At 46.3% G+C, this 25,671-nt stretch overlaps 1 protein-coding gene across 1 annotated transcript in view; it reads left to right on the top strand.

Moving 5' to 3' along the window:
- Positions 1 to 25,671, top strand: part of PCGF3 (polycomb group ring finger 3) — a 1,052,715-nt gene that overhangs the window by 281,874 nt on the left and 745,170 nt on the right.

Here is a 25,671-nt window from a genome sequence, read left to right as displayed (position 1 = left end):
AAGGAACCGTATATGCTGGGAGGAGAGAAGCTGATATGCACGGACGGGGAGAGGGACCTTGGGGTGATAGTGTCCGAAGATCTAAAGGTGAAAAAACAGTGTGACAAGGCAGTGGCTGCTGCCAGAAGGATGCTGGGCTGTATAAAGAGAGGCGTAGTCAGTAGAAGGAAGAAGGTGTTGATGCCCCTGTACAGGTCATTGGTAAGGCCCCACTTGGAGTATTTTGTTCAATTTTGGAGACCGTATCTGGCGAAGGACATAAGAAGACTCGAGGCGGTCCAGAGGAGGGCAACGAAAATGATGGGAGGCTTGCACCAGAAGACGTATGAGGAGAGACTGGAAGCCCTGAATACGTATACCCTAGAGGAAAGGAGAGACAGGGGAGATATGATTCAGACGTTCAAATACTTGAAGGGTATTAACGTAGAACAAAATCTTTTTCAGAGAAAGGAAAATGGTAAAACCAGAGGACATAATTTGAGGTTGAGGGGTGGTAGATTCAAAGGCAATGTTAGGAAATTCTACTTTACGGAGAGGGTGGTGGATGCCTGGAATGCGCTCCCGAGAGAGGTGGTGGAGAGTAAAACTGTGACTGAGTTCAAAGAAGCGTGGGATGAACACAAAGGATCTAGAATCAGAAAATAAGATTAAATATTGAACTAAGGCCGGTACTGGGCAGACTTGCACGGTCTGTTTCTGTATATGGCCGTTTGGTGGAGGATGGGCTGGGGAGAGCTTCAATGGTTGGGAGGGTGTAGATGGGCTAGAGTAAGTCTTAACAGAGATTTCGGCAGTTGGAACCCAAGCACAGTACAGGGTAAAGCTTTGGATTCTTGCCCAGAAATAGCTAAGAAGAAAAAATTTAAAAATTTAAATTGAATCAGGTTGGGCAGACTGGATGGACCATTCGGGTCTTTATCTGCCGTCATCTACTATGTTACTATGTATCCACAGTTTTTGTTTTCATTAGTGGATTGTTTTCACTGTGGATCATTGGGTGTCCCCATTGTTCTAAGAAAATTATCCAAATATTTAAGTTCATCCATTGTCCATTTAAAGGGGAAACCTGGGGCATGAAGAGATGTGCAGGGGGTTGTCACCGGCATGGCCTCTGATTTATTGAAGTTGATACAAAGATCTGAAAAGGTCCCATATTGATTGATGAAAGAAGTAAAAATCTGTATCGACTCTCTAGCCCTGCTGATAAATAGCAACATGTCATCCTTGAACATAGTCATCTTACTAAGTGTGGGTTTCGCCCGTATGCCCGATATATCTGAGGATGTTCTAATCTTTATGGCCAGGAGTTCTGGGGCAAGATAAACAAAAGGAGGGACAAGGGGCACCCCTGGCGCCATTGAAGCAGAAACAGGACAGTCTGCTGTTTATTGATAAGCAGCTGGGCTGTCGGGGCAGAATAAAGACGAACTATCCACTGATGGAAAGAACCATCAATACCAAATTGTTGCACAATCCAAAACAGATAGTCCCAGGTCACTTTGTCGAAAGCTTTCTTGGCGTCCAAGCTGGCCAGGATGTCATCCCCACCCTGACTGCCCTCTTGAAGTGCCATTAGAGCTTTTAAAATATTAGAGGAGGCAAAGCACCCCGGTACAAAGCCTACTTGATCAATGTGGACAAGATGGGAATCACCTGATTCAGCCGGCTCGCCAAGAAGCTTCATGTCCTGGTTTAACAAGGATATTGGACGATAGGAGCCCACAAGATCAGGGTCTTGGCCTGGCTTGGGGAGAACCACCACAGGAGCATGAGTCTGCTCTGGAAGGATGCATCCCGTCAGAGCCACGAGCGCTGGTCCAATCTGGGATTTTAATATTTTATACAACTCTAGTCCCATGCCGTCAGGTTCTGGAACCTTTGCCAGCCTTAGCCTACCAATGGCAGCAAGCACCTCCCTCGTTGTAATAGAGGCATTCAGCACACTCAGTTGATCTGCAGAAACCTGAGGCAAAGTAAGGTCATGAAAGAAGGAATCCTGCTTCCCCGTGTCATAAGGGCCTTGGCTATACAGCTCTTTATAAAAAGTCACAAATTGTTCTTGTATATTCCATCCTCAGTGTGAACCTTACTAGTACCTTCCTTAATACGAGAAATGCAGGTAGCCTTCCAAAAAGGGCGTACCAAATTGACTAGAAGTTTGCCTGCTTTGTTGCCCCACTTGTTTAGCTGGAGTTTACATTCAAATCTTTTTTATTCAAAGAAATAGAAAACAGCAGACAACAAATATAACAATGGCAATGAATACACAAGTCAGTAATACACAAATCAATGCGTTGTAAAGTCAAAACAGCAGTAACAACTCCCCAACCCCGAACTCCCCCCCCCATCATCCCGTTTCCCCCGTACAAACCCCCCACCCTCATCCCCAAAATCAAACAGAATCTATAAGCCAGAACTCCAAAGTGCCAAAGGCCCGTGCTCTGGTGGCCCCCGGCAGACCCAATGAAAAATCCACACCCCCCTCAACAAACCAGCAAAAAAGAAAAAAAAAAAAAAAAGTGGTGTCCGATCCCGGGAGAAAGTGCCAAGAATCGCAAAATGGTTATGCCAGTGGATTCAACAGGAGACTGTGCCCTCTAGGAGTTAAGGAGTCTAAATAGACTCCCCACACCAGCAAAAAACGACGACGGCAACGTGGGTAGCCAACGGCCTCCCGGGCCTCCCACATGGCCAAATTATGCACCATCGCTCTCCAGGTCCAAAAAGAGGGAGGCTCGGAAACAGTCCAGGATTTCAAAATGCATTTGCGAGCAAGGATGCACACCTTACGACACCACAGGGGGCCCCCCTTTGGAAGGCCGCGAAAGGCCCCAGGAAGATCAAGAACCAACTGCTCCACATTACCCACCACGGCGCTCAAAAATAAGCCACGGAAATATCGAACAATAGCCTTCCAAAAAACCTGTATAGTCCAACAATCCCAAAAAGAGTGAGCAAAAGTATTGGGGTCTCGGCCACATTTCAGGCACAAAGTGGAGTCAATACCTCCCATTTTATACAATTGAACCTGCGTTAGGTAGGCCCTATAGAGCACTTGAACATAACACTCACGATACACCGCCCCTGTGATCAGATGAGGGACCCCACGCACAGCTCGCAACAGATCCCAAGCACCAAGATCAAGGCCAAGTTCACGACCCCAGCTTCGTCGAAGCCGCGACATCTCTTTAGTATCCATAAGCTCCGACAAGGCCCTATATAACGCCGACACCGAAGTAAAAGAAACTGCCACCCCTTCAAAAAAATTCCGAAGACGCACCCCCATCGGTAGAGCAAGCCGATCCTGCGGAAGAGAAAGAATATAATGCTTCACTTGACAATAGGCGAAAGTAACACCCCAGCCCCCACCCAAATGATCCCTCAAAGTGTCAAGAGGCTGCAAACAGCCCTCCTCCGTCAACAGATGTTCCACAAGATGAAAGCCGCGGGCTGCCCAGCCGCGAAAAGCAGGGCTATCCCGGCCCGATGGAAAGGCCAAGTTCCCTCGTAGGGGAAGTTGATTTGACACACACGGGTCCCCTCCCAGTCTGCTGACCAAGCTCCCCCACACAGCACGCATAGACTTCAAAGAAACACACGCACGGAACTCAGGGGGAAGATCCTTAGCGGGCAAGTGTAAGAGACTATTCAAGGTATGAGGAGCATAGAAGGCCTGTTCAAAATCCAACGGGGTATACTGATGTTCACCCAGTAGCCAGTCTTTCAAATGTCGCAGTAAGCAGGCTTCATTATAAAGACCAAAATCAGGAAGTCCCAGACCCCCCTGGTGCCAGCCCCCCACCAAATAAGAGAAACGAACCTTCGGTTTACGCGAATTCCAACAAAAACGGGACAGCAAACGATGTAAACTCTTAAGATCCTTTTTCAACAAACGAAGCGGCAAAGTCTGGAACACGTACAGCCAGCGCGGAAAAATCACCATACGAACCAAAGAGATGCGGCCCAGCAGTGTCAGAGGGAGGCCCTCCCAGGCCTCCAGCTGGACCCTAGTGTCAGCCAAAAGCTTAGGAAAATTAAGCGAATAAAGCTGAGTCGTGGAAACCGAAAGATAGATCCCCAAATATCGAAAGGAGCCCAGGGCCCAGCGTAGAGGGAAGGGGGCGCCCCACCGAGCCCGCAGGGCCGGTGAGGAAGGCAAGGCCTCAGACTTAATCAAATTCAAACGGAAGCCCGCATAGTCGCCATACTCTCTCATAGTCTCCAAAAGAGCCTGCAATGAAGGAGAAGGGTCCGTCAGAAAAGCCAAAAGATCATCCGCAAACACAGCAACCTTGAAGCTTTGATCCCCCAACTTAATCCCCCGGATAAGCGGATTCGAATAAATGTCACGAAGAAGGGGGTCAAGCGTCAACACGAACAACAAAGGGGATAATGGACACCCCTGGCGGGTTCCCATATGAATCTCAAATAAAGAAGAACGACAGCCATTGACCCACAAAGCAGCCTTCGGAATAGCATATAATGCCCGTATCGCCGAAACGAAACGACCGCTAAACCCATATTTAGCCAGAGTAGCAAATAAGAAATCCCAACGAACGCGATCAAACGCCTTCTCAGCGTCAAAACTAATAAGAAGAGAAGGCGCCGCGACCCTTGAAGCATAATCCAAAGAAGTCAAAATTTTGCGCAGATTCTTTGCCACCGAGCGACCCTTAACAAAACCCACCTGGGACTCATGAAGAAGAAGCGGCAACACCCGTGCCAATCGGTTAGCCAGTATCCTTGCCAAAGTTAAGTAGCGAAATAGGCCTATAAGATTCTGGCCGAGTCGGATCCCTCCCGGGCTTCGGAAGAACAATAATCTGAGCTACATTAAGATGTTCAGGCATCGCCTCAGCATTGATCATCACGTTAAACATATTAGCCAGCGGCAACCCAATTTCAGCTTGCAAAAGTTTATAGAATTCAGCTCTATAACCATCGACCCCCGGGGCTTTCAAAGTCGGACTTTGTGCTATAGCAAGTTCCACCTCTCCCACCTCAACAGGCGCATTCAACTGACCAGCCTGCTCCTCAGAAAGACACGGGAGATCAAGTCCCTCCAAATAGAGATCCCCATTAAGGCCCATATCCGGAGGTGGGGCATAAAGAGTTGCATAAAAACGGCGAAAGACATCACATATATCCGTATCACTAGTGACCCGCCCGGACTCAGCAGCAGTAAGATGCAAAATCTTCTTATGGCTCCCCCGTTGCGAGACCAAGCGGGCTAAGAGTTTCCCTCCCTTATTACCGTGAACATAAAGGCGGTATTTATAGTAAGCCAATGACTTAGCCGCACGTTGATGCAAAAGTGCATTAACCGCCGTCTGCAAGGAAAGCAAACGCTGCCTGTTTCCAGGAGTAGAATGAAGAGCAAAGGTACGCCGTGCTCTGGTCATCTGGTCCGACAAACAAAACAACTCCCTATCTCGGGACTTCCGCACCTGGCTAACATAACTAATAATCACTCCCCGAAGGACCGCCTTCGCCGCCTCCCAATAAAAAACTGGGTTCTCCTCATGCTGCCTATTATGGTATTGATAATCCCTCCACGCCCCCACAAGATAGGGCAAAAAGTTAGGGTCATCCTGAAGCCACAAAGGATACGCCCAATACCTGGGTAAGCGAGGCCCCCCACCTGAATCCTACTCCATCCAAACCCATGCATGATCTGAAACCGCATAAGGCCCTATCTCCACCTGTCGAACCCTAGCAAAGAGCGAGTGAGAAACCAGCAGATAATCGATACGAGATTGCGAGGCATGAGCGCGAGAGAGATGGGTATAATCTCGCTCCCCCGGATGCAGGAGCCTCCAAACATCCACTAGATCCAAAAGGTGACACAGCTGAGGAAGACCCCTAGCCTCGCCAACCTCTCCGCCCCTAGTAGCGCGAGATCTATCCATGGAAGCATCCCAGGCGACATTGAAGTCCCCTCCCAAAATCATCGGAAGAGGAGCACGCGACAATAGAAAAGTCTTCAACCGGGCATAAAACGATTTATCATAAGTATTGGGAGCATAGACACACCCCACCAACACCAGCGCACCCCCAATCACCGCCGTACAAAAGGCATAACGACCATCGGCATCAATAGCCACAGGGGTAATCTGAGTCGCCACTGCTTTTCGAAAAAGAATAGCTACTCCCCGCTTCTTCCCGACTGCAGCCGCCGTTATACATCGCTCCACCCAACCCCGTCTCAGTTTAGCATGTTCAAAGTCAGTAAGGTGCGTCTCCTGCAACATAGCAATATCCGCTCTCTGTCTCTGCAGGTTTTGTAAAATTTTTGCCCTCTTAACAGGAGAGTTAATACCTCCAACATTCCAAGTAATCAGTTTCACCATTCAACTCACAAAAAAATGGAACAAATACTGTGAAAAAGTGATCAGCAATATGAGGTTGCCAGGATGCTGCCCCAGCCTACAGCATCCAGCAGAAAAAGGAACCAGTCCCCATGGCACCATCTGGTACACCACTAAAAAAAAAGTAGTCAAAAAAAAGGAGTGTCTCCCGGGATCAGGCACCGCTAAAACAAAAAAGAAAAACCACCCCACCAAACAAAAAAAAGAACCCCCACTCCCAAACCCAACCCTACTCCTCCAACCCCCCAACTGTCCCCCAAGCCCAGCTCAAAACCCATCCCCGAAAAACTCCCACCCCTCTAAATCCCCCCAACAATGACTTTCCCCGAAGGAAAAGCAAATCACATTCAACGCCCGCTCCCTCCCCCAACCCCAAACCCCAAAGAAGCCAAAACTGCCCAAGACCCAAACCCATCACAATACACAAACAGACCCCGAGAAGGGCCCCACCCAAGGAAAGCCCAAGAAGAGGGCAAAGAGGCCAACAAACTCCAGCCCTGCAAGGCAGCAAACAGAAGCCAACAGCGACGAATCCAAGCCCCGCCCGAAGCCCCCAACAGACTTCACACTCAATCTAGGGAAACCCATGACAACCCACCCCACCCCACAGAGTATCACCCACGCCTAATGCAACCTTTAGCCCTGCTGAGAAGTAAAGATACGAGATTTAAAAAAAAAACCTCCCAAACACCAGATAACAACAACCAACAACCCTCCCCACCACTCACTGCCGCTCTAAAGGCCAAGCCCCCCCCCAGTCCCCATCCTCTCAGACCTCTCCAAACACACTGAAGGAGCCCCAATGGAACCATAACAGCAATTCGTCCAAAAATCCCACAAAGAATGCAGCAAGCAAGAAGAGTCCAAATAGGTAATAGAGCCCCAGGGTCTCTTAAGCTCCACCGCTCCAGGGGCCCAGTGACCAAGAGGAGGAGCACCAGGACCTCAGCCACAGATCAAAGGACCGGCAGCCAGCACCGTACACCCCGCAAAGCTCAGAAGCGCAGGCGAGGTCCAGGCACAGTACTCTCCACCTCAGGAGGAAACATAAAGGTCCCCAGGAATAAAGATACACCAGAAATATCTCAGAGCAATCTCTGAGTAACCAATGTAAAATTAAAAAAAATAAAAAATAAAAAAAAGAAAGAAGAAGAGAAAAACACAACTGGGCTATCAGTCACTCTGCAGTCCACAAACAGGCAGTTGCACTAATCCACTGGAGCCACAGGTTACCCCCTCACTCCGCCGGCCCCTCAGAAGATGAAATGGCGCTGGTAGAGGGCCCCGCCATAGGCTCCTGGGCCAGGAAAGACTGCGCCTCCGCCACAGTGGTATAGTAAGTAGTAGCCCCATTACTCTGGACCCGAAGTTTCGCCGGGTACAGCAAGGCGAAGCGAATATTGCGTTGTATCAACGCCGTACACACTGGGGCAAAAGCTCGACGCTGCTGCGAAACTTTGGCAGAGTAGTCCTGGAAACATAAAATTCTCTTGTTGTTATAAGTCAGATGTTGACCCCCACGGAGAGCCTGGAGAATAGCCTGCTTATGAACATAGCTTAACAGTTTAATTATCACCACCCACGGTCTCGCCATCATGGAACGCTTAATGCCCAACCTGTGAGCTCTTTCAATGCACAGAGGACCCAGTCCAGGTGGCAGAGTCAGGGAAGCAGCAATCCAAGATTCCATAGTGGAACGGAGGTCAGACTCAGGCAAATCTTCGGGCAGGCCAACAAACCTCAAATTGCAGCGCCGAGACCGGTTCTCCAGGTCCTCCAAACGATCCTCCAATGCTGCAAGAGATTTGGCATGACTACTCAGCAGGCCCTCCGCGCCCAGCACGCGGTCATCCAAAGCCTCCACTCGCTGGTGAAAAGAAGACACTTCCTGCCCCATCACGTCGAGCTTCTCCTGGACCCGCTCGAGCTTAGCGTCAATGGGGAGCAGACGCTTCTCCAATATCAGCTCCATCGCGACAGTCACCTCAGCAGCCACCTCTGAGACCCATGCCGGACTCCCCGCCACTTCAGGGCTAGCAGGCACCGCCATCTTGCTGTCCCCAGCTTTCTGTCGGTCCCGGTCTTTCCGCGGCGCTTTTGCCGACATCTCACGCAGCTGAACCCGGCCGGCTGGAGCAGAGGTGTTAGAGGACTAACCCGAGCAGGAACGCGGTGGATGGCACCAAAAAAATCGCCGATAAGAGGGGTTTGTGAGAGGAAGTGGCAGGACAGAGCGCGATCAGCGTCTGTCCTGCTTCATGGCGTCACGTGATCTAGGTGGAGTTATTGCGTGGTCCGTCAGAATGTTATCAATTTGTTTCCGGATGTTCAAGTATAGGCGTTGCGCATCAGCTATAGACTCCAACATGTAGTAGGCTTTACAGGTACGTAATTGTTTAAACCAACTCAGCATCCCTCTGTTTACATTTGCGAATCATGTACTCTATAATCCTACCCCGTAAGTATGACTTAACGGCCTCCCAGAACACTGTGTCAGAGACTTCACCTCCCGTGTTAAGTTGATAATATTGTGTCCATGCTTCTACTAAATAAGCGTGGAAGGCCTTATCCAAATATAGAGTGGAGTTAAGCTTCTAAATTTTCTCATTGCCATTTCTTGTTTAAAGTGACTGCTACATGGTGCTAAAAGGAACATTCAAAATAAGTGTACGAATCACTCTACCCACTGACTGAGAGGGTATCAGAATGTAGTCAAGATGTAAATGTCTATGATGGACCCCAGAATAAATAGTCAAATCCATCTTACCGGGGTGATAAGCACACCACACATCTATCAGATCCAACTCACCCATCAGGAATTTCACCCCTACCTATTCATTGTCCCCGTTGCACAGGTTTACAATCAGTGGAGGGGATGCTTGGGACATTAAAATCTCCCGTGACGCCCAACTTGTAATTAGGCAAGGCAATCAATTTAGCCAGTACCCCTGAAAAAAAAGAGTGAGAGTAAACATTAGGGGCATAAAGGTTACACAGGACCACAGGGTGATCCTGTAGCATTCCCACCCAAATCACAAAACGATGTTGTGGATCCTGCAAAACTTTGCGAGTGTCATGTGTTACTGCTTTATGTATGAGGATGGCCATCCCTCACTGTCTGGAGTTGTAGGAAGAGAATGCTATATCTCCCATACAGTCTCTTACTAGTTTTTTATGTTCTCCCACAGTGAGGTGCGTTTCTGTAGAAAGGCTGTGGACACCCGTTCCTTCCTCAAAAAGGCCAGGACTTTCTTTCTTTTAATGGGAGAATTTAGGACAGCCACATTAAGTTAGATAGGATAAATCAGCTGTAGCCATTTGAAACATAGAAGGCACTGATCCTGAATGGTATAATTAACTGAGTCACCCAGGGCCTCCCAGTAGATAAGACATGGAAATCCCTGTCGCTGAAGTGTCCCTCCTGCTCTGAACTTCCCAATCTTCGTCTGCCCACAATTGAAAACACACAAACTCCACACACTTAACCCATTCTAGCAACAACACAACGCATTCAGTCCAAACAAAACCCCCATTCCTCCCCACCCACCATTCCAGTTCCCTCCATCAATTCCATAAAAACAAACAAAGAAGCCTGCTCCCAACCCCCTTCCTGCCCTAGATTAATACCCTCATAGCTCCTCATACAGCATATATAAGGCTAATAAACAGGGACAAGTCATGTACAAGCAAAAGTCCCTGAAAAAATAAAACCTGTGTGCATCTTCAACCAGAATTCCAAAAAGGGAGGCAAGTAGCCGTCAAAAAAAAGGGCTGCTCCACAGTTCACTGCACCACACACCCATCCAAGTCTTGTATCAAGGAAAAGAAGTTCAAGGAAATAGTGTTCACTTCTCTACTAGGCAGAGCTCAGACGCAGTGCTCCATCCTTAGATGGTGATGAATAATCTTGCTAAGAAGGGAGAGCAGTACAGTCCCGGGATAGACATGCTCAAAAAGAACACTAAAAATAAAGAGTGAAAAATATCACTACTGGTCAAGTAGCATGTAGGTGGCAAAGAGATCCGTGGCCAGCCATGGCAATTTAAGGGACTGGTGGGGCCAGACTGAACATAGGTTTTGAGTTATTCTAAATTATCGCACACCTTTGGCCCGGCATCTCCCAAGATGTACACTCGTGCAGGGAATTGAACCACGAAACGTATTCTCTGGGTCTGTAATTCAGAACAGTATGGCGCCAATGCTCAGCAACGTGCAACAACTTCCGCAGAATAATCATTAAAGAGGAGTATCTTGGTGCTATGGTAGTCCAGAGAGACCTTTTTTCAGTAGGATGACAGCCGAGCTTTATCTGCGAAGTTTAAAATCCTGGCCATCATGGGGCATGGTTGATTGACCCCCCTTCTCTGCGAGGGCCCAGCCGGTGAACACGTTCCGCCAGAACACATGTACCTGGTGGTGCAAGGCCTCCAGTATCCATCATTCCACCACTGTCCAAAGCTCTGCCTCCGGAATCAATTCAGCCAGACCCATTATCCGGATGTTGTTTAGGTGGCCCTTTTTCTCCTGGTCTTCGAGCCGGGCTTGCAAGGTCTGACACTGAGTTTCCTAGGTGCGTACCTGTTCCTCCACGGTGTGAAGCTGCTTGCCGTGCCTTTCCAGACTATCCCTGATATCCTCCACCATTGCCTGTAGCTTAGACAGACAATCGTCTATCACTGCCTAAATGTCACTACTGAGCTCTTTCTTGGCAGTGTCTTTAAGTATGACATTCGGCGAAGGAGTAGACTTAGATGCCATATTGCCATATTGCCATATTGCCATATTGCCTGCCACTGTGCTTTTGCTGGCCGAGTTGTTTTGCTGGATATACTGTTATCCTGGGCTCTAAAGAATGAATTTTCGTACCCTTTGGAAGCAGTAGGTCGGGGGCATACACAGAAATGTTGGGGTGATGCAGGGAAGGGGATAAATAGCAAAAAAGCCCAACCAAATTGGCGAGAAGGGGTCAGAGCTAAGGCAAGGAGCCTCGGTTTAGTTCTGCATCATCATATGACCCCCCCACAATCTTTTATTTTCTAACAAAATTTCCCTATGCTCACCACTGGGGCCTGTAGGCAATTTTGAAGCCTTTGCCCCTACCAATAGCGTCAACGGCTTTTTGGCCTTTTTACTTGACATGTGATGTTCTACCTTTTCTGCTGGAACTATTCCTAATCTTCCAGGGCTAAAAAACTCCCCCAAAACAATAACTTGCCAACAAACAACAAAATGTGGGTTTTTTTTTTTTTTTTGTTGTTGTTGTTGTTTTTTCTTTATAAGAAGAGATTAGGCTTGGGGTAGGGTGCCCAGCAATTTGGACTTTTCTGCGGTACTGCTTCCTTTCGGTACTGGTGGACATCAACATTGACTTCGATATCATCAACAGTATCGTTGGCATTTCCAGCATCAAGTCACTTGATAGTTCCGTCCCATTGATGCCATTGTCAAAAATGCAGGCTGTCATTTTTGAAGCATGTCTCGGGGTTACCAACACTTTGACACCTTGCTACACCAACACAGTACAGGTGCATCCATTTCACTCTAAGCAGTAGTAACTATATCCAACAACTTGGTCTTCTAGATGGTACTGATTCCTCTCGGTACCGGTAGACAACATGAGAAGCCTTGATTAGGGTTGCAGGCATTCATAGTATTGAGTTTCTCAATTGATGCCTTATGTTGATGCTACTATTTTTGATGCAGGCTGTCACCTCTGAAAAGTGCCTCTTCTTTGAGGTTACCAATGGTTCAACACCCTACTTCACCTTATGTATCAGCTTCATAGTAAAAAAGAAAAAAACTTGGGAGAAAACCAAAATGTAATATTGAATCACAAAAATCAAGAAAAATAAATTCAATAAAAAACAAAAAACATATACTTTCTCATTAAAACCAACACTAATCAGTGTTCAAAATAATGTATTGTGAGTGCTCAGTTTAAAACACCATCAAAACACAGCATTAAAGCTCATTAATGATGCTTCAACCAGACATCGCACCCAACTGCCTGCCTTAAACTGCATAATCAGCTTCTAAGATCTTATTATATATATAAGGAGGTTGTACTTAGCTTGAAAGGCAGTGTTGCGTGTTCAACTTCCAATCCAGGTGTGAAAGTCTGGTAGAGAAAATCAGTAATGTAATGTAATTTATTTCTTATATACCGCTACATCCGTTAGGTTCTAAGCGGTTTACAGAAAATATACATTAAGATTAGAAATAAGAAAGGTACTTGAAAAATTCCCTTACTGTCCCGAAGGCTCACAATCTAACTAAAGTACCTGGAGGGTAATAGAGAAGTGAAAAGTAGAGTTAGAGGAAAAATAAAAATAAAATAAACATTTTAACAAGACAGCATTGATCTAAATACTTTGGAAGGTAGAAGAGAGGAGAGAAAGGAATAGAAGCAGAAGGGGGAGCCGTTGAACAGTAGAATTCTGGAGAAATTTAAATGATAGAAATAGAACAAAACAAAGACAAAAGGCAAAACAATAGATAAGATTAAAGATAAATCTTAAGCTGGAAAGAAAAATAAAATAAAACTTTGTCTTCAATCCACGGTTTCAGCGTCAGTGATGAAGTGGAGCAAGTAAGTTTAGGAGGAGCGATTGACGTTTCCAGAAAGGGCTTCTTCAGGGAAGAGACTTGGCAGACAGTCCCAGGATGCCTATGTCTCCTCCCCTGTGATGTTCTCCCATCCATGCATTCCCTCCCAGACACACTGCCTGTGCCCCAGCTGCTCCAAGGAGGCTGTCCCAGATGAGGCCCACGGTGAATGCAGGATTCTCTCCTCTGCGGGAAAGCCGCCCGGAGCCGACAGTCGATCTTCTTAGCGGATTGCATGGGGGGAAGAGTTCACACTCTTGGTAGGATCGGGTCTGTGTGCTCTCGGTGGTTGTGGCTGGTCTTGTTGCTGCTTAGGTGTAAAAGCAGTTGATCTCCACTGCTGCTGATATTTAAAAGCAGGCAGATTGATCTCTCCAATGGACTGCAGGGGGAGGAGTTCACACTCCTGGCAGGATCGGGTCTGTGGGCTCTTGGTGGTTGCGGTAGGTCTCGCTGCTGCTTGTATGTAAAAGCAGTTGTTTTTCTACTGCTGCTGATATTTAAAGCAGGTAGATTGATCTCTTAAACGGGATATAGGGGGAGGAGCTCACATGCCTGGTTGGATCGGGGCAAGGGCTCCTATTATAGGCAGCTGGTCTTGCTGCTACTTAGGTGTTAAAGCAGTTGATCTTCCTAGCGGACTGCAGGAGGTGTGGAGCTCACACTCCTGTCATGATCTGGTCTATGGGCTCTTGGTAGTTGCGGTTGGTCCCAATGCTGCTTAGGTGTAAAAGCAGTTGTTCTCCCACTGCTGCTGATATTTAAGCAGGTAGATTGATCTCTCCAATGGAATGCTGGGGGAAGATCTTATATGTCTGGCTGAATCGTGGCAAAGGGTTCCCGGTAGTGGCGGCTGGTCCTATTGCTGCTTAGGTGTAAAAACAGTTGATCTTCTTATCGAATTGTAGGGGGGGCAGATCTCACATTCCTGGCAGGTTCGGGTCTGTGGGTTCTTGGTGGTTGCGGATGGACCCGCTGCTGCTTAGGTGTAAAAGCAGTTGTTTTCCCAATGCTGCTGATATTTAAAAGCAGGCAGATTGATCTCTCCAACAAATTGTATGGTGAAGAGCATACACGTCTGGCTGGATTGGGACAAAAGCTCTCGATAGTGGCGGCTGGTCTTGGTGCTGCTTAGGTGTAAAAGCAGTTGATCTCCTACTTCTGATAATATTTAAAAGCAAGCATATTGATTTTTCCAACGGAATGCTGGGGGAAGAGCTTACTTGTCTGGCTGGATCAGGGCAAAGGGCTCTCGGTAGTGGTGGCTGGTCCTGTTGCTGCTTAGGTGTAAAAAACAGTTGATCTTCCTAGTGGACTGCAGGGGGAGGTGGAGCTCACACTCTTGGTTGGATCGGGTCTGTGTGCTCTTGGTAGTTGCGGATAGTTCCGCTGCTGCTGAGGTGTAAAAGCAGTTGATTTCCCACTGTTGCTGATATTTAAAAGCAGGTAGATTGATCTCTCCAATGGACTGCAGAGGGAGGAGCTCACATGCCTGGCTGGATCGGGGCAAAGGGCTCTTGGTAGTGGTGGCTGGTCCTGCTGCTGCTTAGGTGTAAAAGCAGTTGATTTTCCTAGCGGACTGTAGGGAGGGTGGAGCTCATATTTTTGCAGGATCGGGACTGTGGGTTTTTGGTGGGTTGGTCCCGTTGCTGCTTAGGTGTAAAAGCAATTGATCTCCCACTGCTGCTGATATTTAAAAGCAGGCAGATTGTCCAGGGAGAGGAGCTCTGCACTCAAACTGCCATCCTCCTCGCCTCCAAGTTCCGGAATGCTCTAATAGACGTGAAGTTAGGTTGCATGAGAGGTTTCACGGACACTTCACGTCTATTGGAGCACTTTTGGATTGAGAAGCTTTAGGGATGATATTATTTTTGGACACTAACCAGCATTACTAACTTTTTCTACCAGAATTTCACACCTGTATTGGAAGTTGAACACGCCTTTCAAGTTAATTACAACCTCCATATCCTCTATAATAAAACCTTAAGCACGCATGCGCACTTACAATTTTGTGATCCCTGCTGCCGTGGTTTCTGACTCCGAGGCTGTGTTCGATTTGCGGCGTGCGTGCGGTGCGTGCACACGTTTGGAGCTAACACCGGGGAGAGAAGGAGGAAGTGGTGACTGAGCTACGGAGCTAGGGGAGGGAAGGTTACAACCACTGCTACTTCCTGGTCGCATGGCCTTCTCCTCCCCCTCCACTCTCCTCTCTGGATCAAAGCACCGTTGCAGGTTGCAGGAGCCGCTCTCTCTGTCTGCCCGGTAGCGAACCAACAGGGTTTACCTCTGAATTTCAGTTCATTGGGCGAGTCGAGGATGAGGATAATAATAATAATAATAATAACTTTATTCTTCTATACCGCCACAATCTTGCGACTTCTAGGCGGTTTACAATCAAGAGAGCTGGACATTCAGCGAGTTACAATGTGCAGATAGTCAGAGGAAATACAGAGTGCAGAAACATTTATGAAGCAAAATTATAGATATACAATTTGCTGAGCGAGAGTATAAGATATACAGATTGAAAGAAATTTCCAAGTGGGCCTCTTAGGAGAAGGCCGTGCAATTCAAAAAGTACAGCAAAAATTACGATAATTTATATATATCATAGAACCAAGAGTTCTATGTGCAATTTTGAAAGTACAGCGAAAATTACGATATGATAATAACAATTTGTATATATCACAGAACCAAGAGTTCTATGCGGACTAAAGAGGGGAGAGAGGAAAGGGTAAGAGGTCGGGAGGATTGTTATTGAGGAGAGAGGGAAGAGTAGGTCAGTTGTTCAGGTATTTCAGGAACAGGTGTGTTTTTAGGCGCTTCCTAAATTCCTCATAGGTAGTGAGCAAAAGTAGTTGATCTAGGTCTTTACCCCATAAGGCTGCTTGGTGTGAGAGAAGGTGATCATGGTGTTTTTTCAGTTTGCAACCTTTAATTGGAGGGGAAACGAACTTTGAATGTATGCTTCTTATGTTTGTTGGTGGAAAAGGAGAAAAGGTCAGTTATGTATTTGGGGGCTAGTCCATATAGTACTTTGAAGTAGAGGCAGGCAAATTTAAACTTTACACGTGCTTCCATCGGCAGCCAGTGCAATTGTCGGTAATAAGGTGTCACGTGATCAAATTTCTTCAGCCCGAAGATAAGTCTAACCGCAGCATTTTGCATCATTTGAAGACGTCGTATATTCTTTTATAGGCTATGTTGCAGTAGTCAAGTTGACTTAGGACGAGGGATTGCACTAGGATTTTGAATGCTGACATATCGAAATAAGATTTAATGGATCTGAGTTTCCAGAGAGTGAAAAAACCCTTCCTGATTATGGAGTCCACCTGGTCTTTCATGGTTAGGCATTGATCCAGGATTACCCCTAGTATCTTTAAGGTGGGCTGAATAGGGTACCGTATTTTCACTCATATACCGCGCACCCGTGTAAAACGCGCACACAAATTTATGTAATAAAATGTTAATATAGCGCGCACACGCGTATACCGCACATGCTAAAATCTCCTCCCGCCTATTCCGAACCGGCATCCTCCCCCCCCCGCTCGCGTCACCCCCCCCCTCCCCCTCTGATCCGAGATAATCTGATCCGGCATTCCCCCTGCGAACCGGCATCCTCCCCCCCCCCCCGCTCGTGTCACCCCCCTCCCCCTCTGATCAGAGGTAATCTGATCCGGCATTCCCCCTGCAAACCGGCATCCTCCCCTCCCGCTTGTGTGATCCTACATCCCCCCCAGCACCGCAAATACAACTCTTACCCGATTGGGCACCGGCACCGGCACCAGCACCAATGCACAGCATGTGCCAGTGCCCGAAGATCCTCCCTCGTTGGTTTGGGCTGGGCTGGGCTGGGCCGGGCGGTGCAAGAGAGATCCTCCTTCTTCCTCTGCCGGGCTGGACTAGGCTTTGAGCATTTGCGCATGCTCAAAGCCTTCTGGTCTCGCTCTCTATCTCGGAGAGAGTGAGACCAGGCTTTGAGCATGCGCAAATGCTCAAAGCCTAGTCCAGCCCGGCAGAGGAAGAAGGAGGATCTCTCTCGCACCGCCCGGCCCAGCCCAAACCAACAAGGGAGGATCTTCGGGCACTGGCACTGGCACATGCTGTGCATTGGTGCCGGTGCCCAATCGGGTAAGAGTTGTATTTGCGGTGCTGGGGGGGGGATGTAGGATCACGGGGAAGGGGGGTGACGCGAGCGAGGGGGGGGGAGGATGCCGGTTTGCAGGGGGAATGCCGGATCAGAATGTAAAAAAAAAATTGTAAAACGCGCAAGGTTATGCACGGTTTGTAAAATCGTGTATAACGCGCGCGTTATATGCGTGAAAATACGGTAATTGAGTTCGTTGATGCATAGTGAGGTTTTGTTGTCAAGCGAGTGGGGAGAGGCAACAAAGAATTTTGTTTTTTTCTGGATTAAGTTTGAGCTTGAAATCTGTCATCCATTGTTCCCTCTCATTTATGGCATCGGATGCCTTGGGAATGGTATCTGAGATAGAGTTGGTGAATGGGATGATGATCGTAAAATCATTTGCGTAACTGAATAATTTTATCCCCAGTTGGGTTAGTCGCACGCCCAATGAGGACATGTAGACATTGAAAAGCAATGGGGAAAGCGGTGACCCTTGTGGCACCCCGGAAGAGTTGCTCCAGGTATCGGAGTGATCGGAGTTGAAGCGTACCTGGTAGGTACGGGATGTAAGAAAGCCATGGAACCAGTTCAACACATCCTTGATTCCGATGGCGTCTAGGATCTGTTTATTCACTGCCATGGCGCTGGTGGCACTGCCGCAGAAAGAGGGTGGGGTGGGCTGGGGGGAGGGGAGGGGGAGGGCAAAGGAAGGACAGCGGAACGCAGGGAGGGAGGGAAAGAAACAGAAAGACAGACACACAGACAGCGGCCAAGGAGAGAGAGAGACAGAAAGACAGACACACAAATAGCGGCCAAGGAGAGAGAGAGAGAAGACAGAAAGACAGACAGAGGCCAATGAGAGAGAGAGAGAGACAGATACAGACAGCGGCCAAGGAGAGAGAGAGGCAGAAAGACAGATAGACAGCAGCCAAGGAGAGAGACAGACAGACAGAGCGGCCAAGGAGAGAAAGAGAGAGAGACAGAAAGACAGCGGCCAACGAGAGAGAGAGAAAGAGACAGAAAGACAGACAGCGGCCAAGGAGAGAGGGAGAGAGGGAGAGACAGAAAGGCAGCCAGCGGCCAAGGAGAGGGAGAGACGGAAAGACAGACAGAAACACAGGGATCGAGAGAGAGACAGAAAGACAGACAGACACACAGACAGCAGCCAAGGAGAGAGAGAGATAGAAAGAAAGACATACAGCGGCCAAGGAGAGAGACAGATAGACAGTGGCCAAGGAGAGAGAGACAGAAAGACAGACACAGACAGCAGCCAAGGAGAGAGAGACAGAAAGACAGACACAGACAGTGGCCAAGGAGAGAGAGAGAAAGAAAGAAAGACAGATATATCTATTCTAGCACCTGTTAATTATATAAACACTAGTATATATAATATAAGATCTTAGAAGTTGATTATGCAGCTTAAGGCAGGCAGGTGGGTGCGATGATGTCTGGTTGTAACATAATTAATGAGCTTTAATGCTGTGTTTTGATAGTGTTTTAAACTGAGCACTCACAATACATTATTTTGAACACTGATTCTTCACACTTTCAAAAAATAAAAGAACAAGAGGGCATTCAGAAAAGTTGAAAGGAGACAGATTCAGAATGAATGCTAGGAAGTTCTTCTTTACCCAGCGTGTGGTGGACACCTGGAATGCGCTTCCAGAGGGCGTGATAGGGCAGAGTACGGTACTGGGGTTCAAGAGGGAATTGGACAACTTTCTCCTGGAAAAGGGAATAGAGGGGTATAGATAGAGGATTACTGCACAGGTCCTATACCTGTTGGGCCACCGCGTGAGCGGACTGCTGGGCACGATGGACCTCAGGTCTGACCCAGTAGAGGCATTTCTTATGTTCTTATGTTCTTATGTTGTTAATTTTCCAGCTTCATAGTATCCACTTCAGCATATGCAGTGTGCCTGTATGGTGTACTTCTGCCCATGCGATTGCAATGAGATTGTTCTTAATGCCCTCTCTCTCACTCTCTACTTGGTACTGGCCCAGCTTAATTAGCATCAGAGGCTATTTGTTACCGTTTAATCTCGTTCTGTTATATTTTAGCTTTACCGAGGCTTGGTACCAATTCTAATTTTTACCCTTGGTACTACTGCTCTTCTGTAACTCTACCTCCAATGACTGGTATCGGTGCTTCCACTATCTCCCTCGGTACCGGCCTATCCTCAGCAATCCCTTAAGTACCAGTCATTAATCTACCTACCGGTACCAAGACCACTATTACCAATGTACAGTGTTCCTCCGGTCATTCGCGGTTGGCGGTCCCAGTCATTTGCGGTATTTTCCGAACGCGAACAGCCGACAAGGAGAGAGCAACGGGAGAGGCAGGAGAGAGCAGTCGGAGCGCCGCGAGTGCAGGAAATCACCTGCACTAAGTTGGGCCTTATCCAATCAGGAGCTGCTTTGACACTTGGCTCCTGATTGGATAAGGCCCGACTTAATGCAGGAAGAGGCGGTCGGAGCATACCGCGAGTGATTTCCTGCACTCGAGGCACTCCGGCTGCTCTCCTGCTGCCCTCTTCAGGCTCCCCCATGAAAAACCATATTCGCGGTTTTTTGAATATTCGGGGGGGGGGGGGGGTTCCTGGAACGGAACCCCTGCGAATATCGGGGGAGTACTGGCCGTTCCTTCCATCAAAGAATTCTACTACACTAGGAAAATTAACTTCTCTGTAGTTGCTCCAACCTTATGGAACGCCATGCCACCTCAATCCCGTCATGAAAATCTTCTCGTTAAATTCAAGACCAAACTAAAAACATTTCTTTTTCAAGATGCATATCATAATCTCTAAATATTTCCTTTCCCAAAACTAGTAAAATCATCTCAACTGCTTTTATGAAGCGACCCTATCCCTGATGTCATATCCTCCCCCTCCTCTCTTTCTTATAAATTTTGTTTTAATAATGTATTTCTTTACCCTTCCTCCCCCTTATTACCCTCAAATTCATATAAGTTCTTGTTTATCGTCTTTATAATAAGAACATAAGAACTGCCATCTCCGGATCAGACCCATGGTCCATCGAGTCCGGCGAACCGCACACGCGGAGGCCCAGTCAGGTATACACCTGATGTAGTTTTAGTCACCCATATCCCTCTATGCCTCTCGTAAGGAGATGTGCATCTAATTTGCCTTTGAATCCTAGCACAGTGGATTCCTCAATAACCTCCTTTGGGAGAGCATTCCAGGCGTCTACCACTCGCTGCGTAAAGCAGAACTTCCTGACATTTGTCCTGGACTTGTCCCCCCTTAGCTTCAAACCATGTCCTCTTGTCCGTGTCGCGTTGGACAATGTAAATAATTTATTTTCCTGCTCTATTTTATCGATGCCTTTCAGCATTTTGAACGTCTCGATCATGTCCCCTCGCAGCCTCCTCTTCTCAAGGGAGAACAGTCCCAGTTTCTTGAGTCGTTCCTCATATTCCAAGTTCTCCATACCTCTTATTAGCTTCGTTGCTCGTCTCTGCACCCTCTCCAGCAGTTTTATATCCCTCATATGTATATAATTATTATTTTATCTTTTATTTTATTTTTGTTTTTAGCATTGTAAACCGGCTAGATACATGTTGATGGTATATTAAACACAATAAAACTTGAAACTATATGGATTGGACATCTCTCATCGAGAAGCTTTCAGTGTCTTAGTTTGGATCATTGGATCCACGCAATCTGCACTTTCAATAATGAGCTCCTTTCTGGTTGTTCTCCGCTGCACACACTTGCATTGACAACACTATTGATAAGAGTCGGAAGAATCCACTCTGGCTTTAGAGTTTTTTAAAGTTGGATCGCCTCTTTTCCTTATCATGAACATACTTCCAAATCAGAGCATCTCATCATGGGTGTACAGTCTATTAAGCATGGAATGTCTCTTCTATTTCTCATTCTCAGAGCCATTCCATAGAGGAATCCATCAGAAGTATAGAACTTGTTAAAGATGGATTGCCTCTTCTACCCATCACAACTACTCCAACTCTGCTTATTACAATATTCAAGATACTGAACGGAAAGATCCACTCTGGGTGTAGACCCTTTAAAGTTGGATCCTCCTTTTCTTCAGTTCTATTTATTCTATACTCCTCTGCTGGAACAAACTCCCACAAGGAAGGAGATTGGAAGTGCCTATGATACACCACCTCAGTTATATCTTCTATATGTCATTTAATCTTCTATATGTCATTTAATCTTTAAAGATCTCTACAGAAGTTGGTTGACTTCTATAATATCTTCCATCTGGACAACTTCCGGAATTCCAAGAAACCACTCATGGACTACTCCAAGCCAAAAACTTTATGGCAAGTTTGGATTTTGATACATTTGATGTTACATCCAGAGCATTGGCTATATCTATTCCTATGAGATGTCTGGCATGACTATGAGTCTCTGCCATGGACACTGACATTCAGCATCGCTTTGGTGAAAATTCCTCCTGAGTCTGGATTCTTGTCATCTTGTATATTCAGACTGCCATCTGATCATCTCCTCATCTACCTATGACCTTGACACTTATGTCCATGATTGCCTTGTGAAACATCTTCAGCTCTATATACCTCCAACTTGCTTCTTCTTTGTTGCAGACATGTTCGCCCAGGTTTTTTGCAGGAGCAATCAGGTTTGTCTACCACTGTTCATCAATGTTACTATCTTAGTCAAGTAGACCCAGAGGATACTGGCTATACTTTCTTGAGACCTTCTATACTTCTTTCATAACATATCACCTTACTGACCACCTGCTTGAGCTAAAAAAAAAAAAAAATGAAGTCAAGTTAAGCTCAGACTTCTACTCCAACTATTCTTTATTCTAAAGAACTTTGAGGACTGGGAGTAGCTGTAGGAGGCCACCAACATATTCTACTAATGATGATTTTATGCCTTTACAGGCTAACCTTGTCTTCCTCTATGATCTAGTTTTGTGATTTCTAGACCTTCACATGACACTTCCTTCATACCTATTTAGTATTATCAATCCAGTATTGCTACTCAAATTCTTCCAACTGAGAAGTTCATCTATTAAATCTCTCATCTCCTATATCTATTACTCTATTTATAGAGCAATTATATTTTTTCTAGCCCGCTTTAACGCCTTGCAATATAGCCTGCATTTTTGCTTTATTTTTTTTTTTGCTACTTTATATGGAGTGAAAAGAAATAAAAACAAAAGCGCCAGCAAAGACACCTTGTACCCTATTACCATAACAACGGCTCAAGTTTTCTCAATTGCCTGTTCCTACCCCTGTAATGAGTTATATTCACTCTTTAGTTTCAAATTCCATTGATTATTTTTTCCTAAGTACTCACTATCTTATAGCTTAATGCTTCATTCACTGGGAGCGTATGAGTGCCTGGTGATTGGGGCGCCTGCCTTGGCACCCGGAAGTTCTAAGTTTGTTTCCCACTGTGGCTCCTTGTGGCTCTGGACAAGTATCCTATCACTTCATTTTATTATATGCTTGCCTACCAAGCATGCAGTAGATGCTATGAACTCCTCTTATTTTTATTTATTTATTTTTTTTAAAGCTCCAACGACTGTTATGTTGGATTTTGTTGTGCGTAGTATTCTATTTTCTTACTGCTGCAAGACATACAGAATGCTTTTGTTAACAAGTTTCCACTTCTTTCCTACTGGGCTAGTGGGTGTTCGTTTCATTGTCAATCTTTACATCTTCTATTTTTGGGAAATTCACAATACCAACCTGTTTCCTTCAATTCATATTAACCCAAATTGTCTCTTCATCAACCATTTCATACTCTAGTTGCATGGTTGTTTTATCACATTCTACTGCTGCCTTGCTACCATCATTCTTCTATTTCTTTGATGGCCCTAACCTTGTTTCTCGCTTCTAAATAAACCTCCTAAGAAGCAATTTAAACAAACATTCACCCAATTCCATTTCTAGTTCTCCTGAGCCTCCAATCTTCGGTTTTCATATTACCTTCATTGAGCAAATTTGGCTCAGAGGTAGAGTCCTGGATTTTGGTCCAAAGTTCACATTCCAGGTCGTACATTTTTTCACATTCAGAAGGTCTTTACTAGAGGTCTGCACAGGAACGGGGATCGCGGGAATCCCGCGAGTCCGCGGGGGGGGGGGGTGTCCCATGGGAATACCTCCCTAACCCACGGGACTCCCACGGGGACCCCCTCTGGCCCACGGGACTCCCACGGGGACCCCCTCTAGCCAACGGGATTCCCACGGGGATGGAAGGCTTTGGAAGCAGGGTTCGTCCATATAATATAATGGACACGTCAGCCGTAGTAAAAAAGGGGGTTTATAAGTTAATTACCTGAACAGAAAACAAAAAAAGGGTTCCACCAAAGAGATTCCACAAGGAAAACAGCAGTGCAAACACAAAAGAAACTGTGGAATTGATGATCCTGTCAGAAGTAATTGCTGCTTTTTATGGGGATGGACGTAATTCCTTGCGGAGATGGGTGGGGATGGAGAGGATCCTGACGGGGATGGAGAGGATCCTGACGGGGATGGAGAGGATCCTGGCGGGGATGGGTGGGGACAGAGAGGATACGGGCAGGGACGGGCGGGGATGGGTGCGATTTCTGTCCCCGTGCAACTCTCTAGTCTTTACCTTTATTGTTTGGTTCCTTTCTGTCCTTCTATCTAGTACTAGAAGCCATCTGGGCATTCCGGAGTTAGCTTCCACTGTGTCCAGTTTCCTCTTACTCTATTTCTCCACCAATTGCATCTAAATTCTCAATTGCTCTCTTTTTTGTGCCTTTCCTTCCATTTTTTGCTAAACTAGGCAACGGTCCTATTTCTCTTGCTCAGTTCTCTGGATTCTGAGCTCAGTACTCTAGCTCAGTATATCAGTAGGGCCTGGGACTGGATAATTTTGCATATTCCTCTCTCTGATCTTCCGTTTTTTACTTCATTAAAGGAAACATTCAATGACTTCTATCTGCCATTTACTATTTCTTCATTGACTTCCGCTCTCTGACTGCTCCAGCTTTTGTTGGCCCTGTTTAATCCAGGAGATAAAACTTCTCCTCCTCTTCTTTCCTTGCACTCCTAATATTTGATAAACCTTGAGCACTGGCTCTGTTCACTTTACAAAACATACCAGAACTCTTAGATAGCCCTCGGGGGAAGTACTTCTGACATATGGCCTTACCCTTAGTCAGCCACTCTTCCTTTCCAACTTTTCCCACATTCTCCCTTCCATAGTTATGGAGTTTCTCTCCTTCCTATGTTTGTTTTTTCTGTTTCTTCCAACAACATTATTCTATCAACGGGAACCATGTATTCTTTGCTTTTGCCATTTTTCCCTTTCATTTCCCATCTGTCGACCTGGGACATGAATGGCTTCAACTAGTATTTTGATCTAGTAACTCTTATAAATGCCTCTTTCCAGTATCCAATCTACTATTTTTTCCTAGATTTTTTTTTAGAAGTCTCCCTCTTCTATCCTCGGATTTACCTGCTGCTCTGAGGTCGGCTTCTATTTTACAGCCTCCATACACATTGATCTTTCACTCTTGCTGAGGACAGTTGTATACCTCTTATTAGTCCTCTATTTATTTTCCTTCTCTTATTCTCCGCCAACTCATATCAGACAATGTCTGCTTTTAGGGCATGGCACTATATATTTATTTTTCCTTGAAGGCCAACTCTCCCTCTATCCCTGTTAGTTAACTAGGGAGCCCCATCTGTGAGAATATGCTGCCTGCTTATCCAAGGATAAAACACAGTTACTTACCATAATAGGTGTTATCCATGGATAGCAGGCAAATATCATATCCCACCCACCTCCCCTAATTGGTTTCTTCACTTGAACATAGAACTGACGACTTAGTGAGTTGGTGCCGGGTAGGAAGGCACTTGTGCATGCGTATTGTGGGCAGTCTCAAAGCTTCCTAAAGCTTAAAGTGACAGTAAACTTTAGTACTCTCCTTACTGGGCTTTGTGGATGATGTCACCCATCTGTGAGAATATCTGCCTGCTTTCCTCGGATAACACCTGTTATGGTAAGTAACTGAGGAGTGTGTGGCGCAGTGGTTGGATCTACAGCCTCAGCACTCTGGGGTTGTGGGTTCAAACCCCGCGCTGCTCCTTGTGACCCTGGGCAAGTCACTTAGTCCTCCATAGCCTCAGGTACGTTAGGTAGATTGTGAGCCCACCGGGACAGATAGGGAAAATGCTTGAGTACCTGATTGTTAAACCGCTTAGATAACCTTGATAGGCGGTATATAAAAACCTAATAAACTTGAAAAAAAAAACTTGAAAACTTGCATCTTAATCATACTAACACATTCCAGTACGTCTAGTTTAGTACTTCTGTTTCCCTCTCTCTCCCCTCCTTCGCAACCTTAAAACAAACTTAAATGCATTAAGTAGAAATCTGAAGCAGTGTAGCTAGAAAGTGCTCATTTTATAGCCAAAAACCCTTTATAGCTGCCTCCCTCACTCTTATTGCAGTCAATTACCCCAGTTATAACAAATCATACAAGAATTATTGTATAAGTTCCTATGTTGCCTTTATAAAATAGGTATATAATAGGTAGTTTTTTGAACTTTTTACAGATGCTTTAGCTTCCAGTTCCTGA

Source organism: Geotrypetes seraphini, chromosome 1 (assembly GCF_902459505.1).
Source record: "Geotrypetes seraphini chromosome 1, aGeoSer1.1, whole genome shotgun sequence".
Lineage (NCBI taxonomy): Eukaryota > Metazoa > Chordata > Amphibia > Gymnophiona > Dermophiidae > Geotrypetes > Geotrypetes seraphini.
The sequence above is the reverse complement of the archived record's forward strand: the minus strand, read 5'-3'. Positions and strand labels throughout refer to the sequence as shown.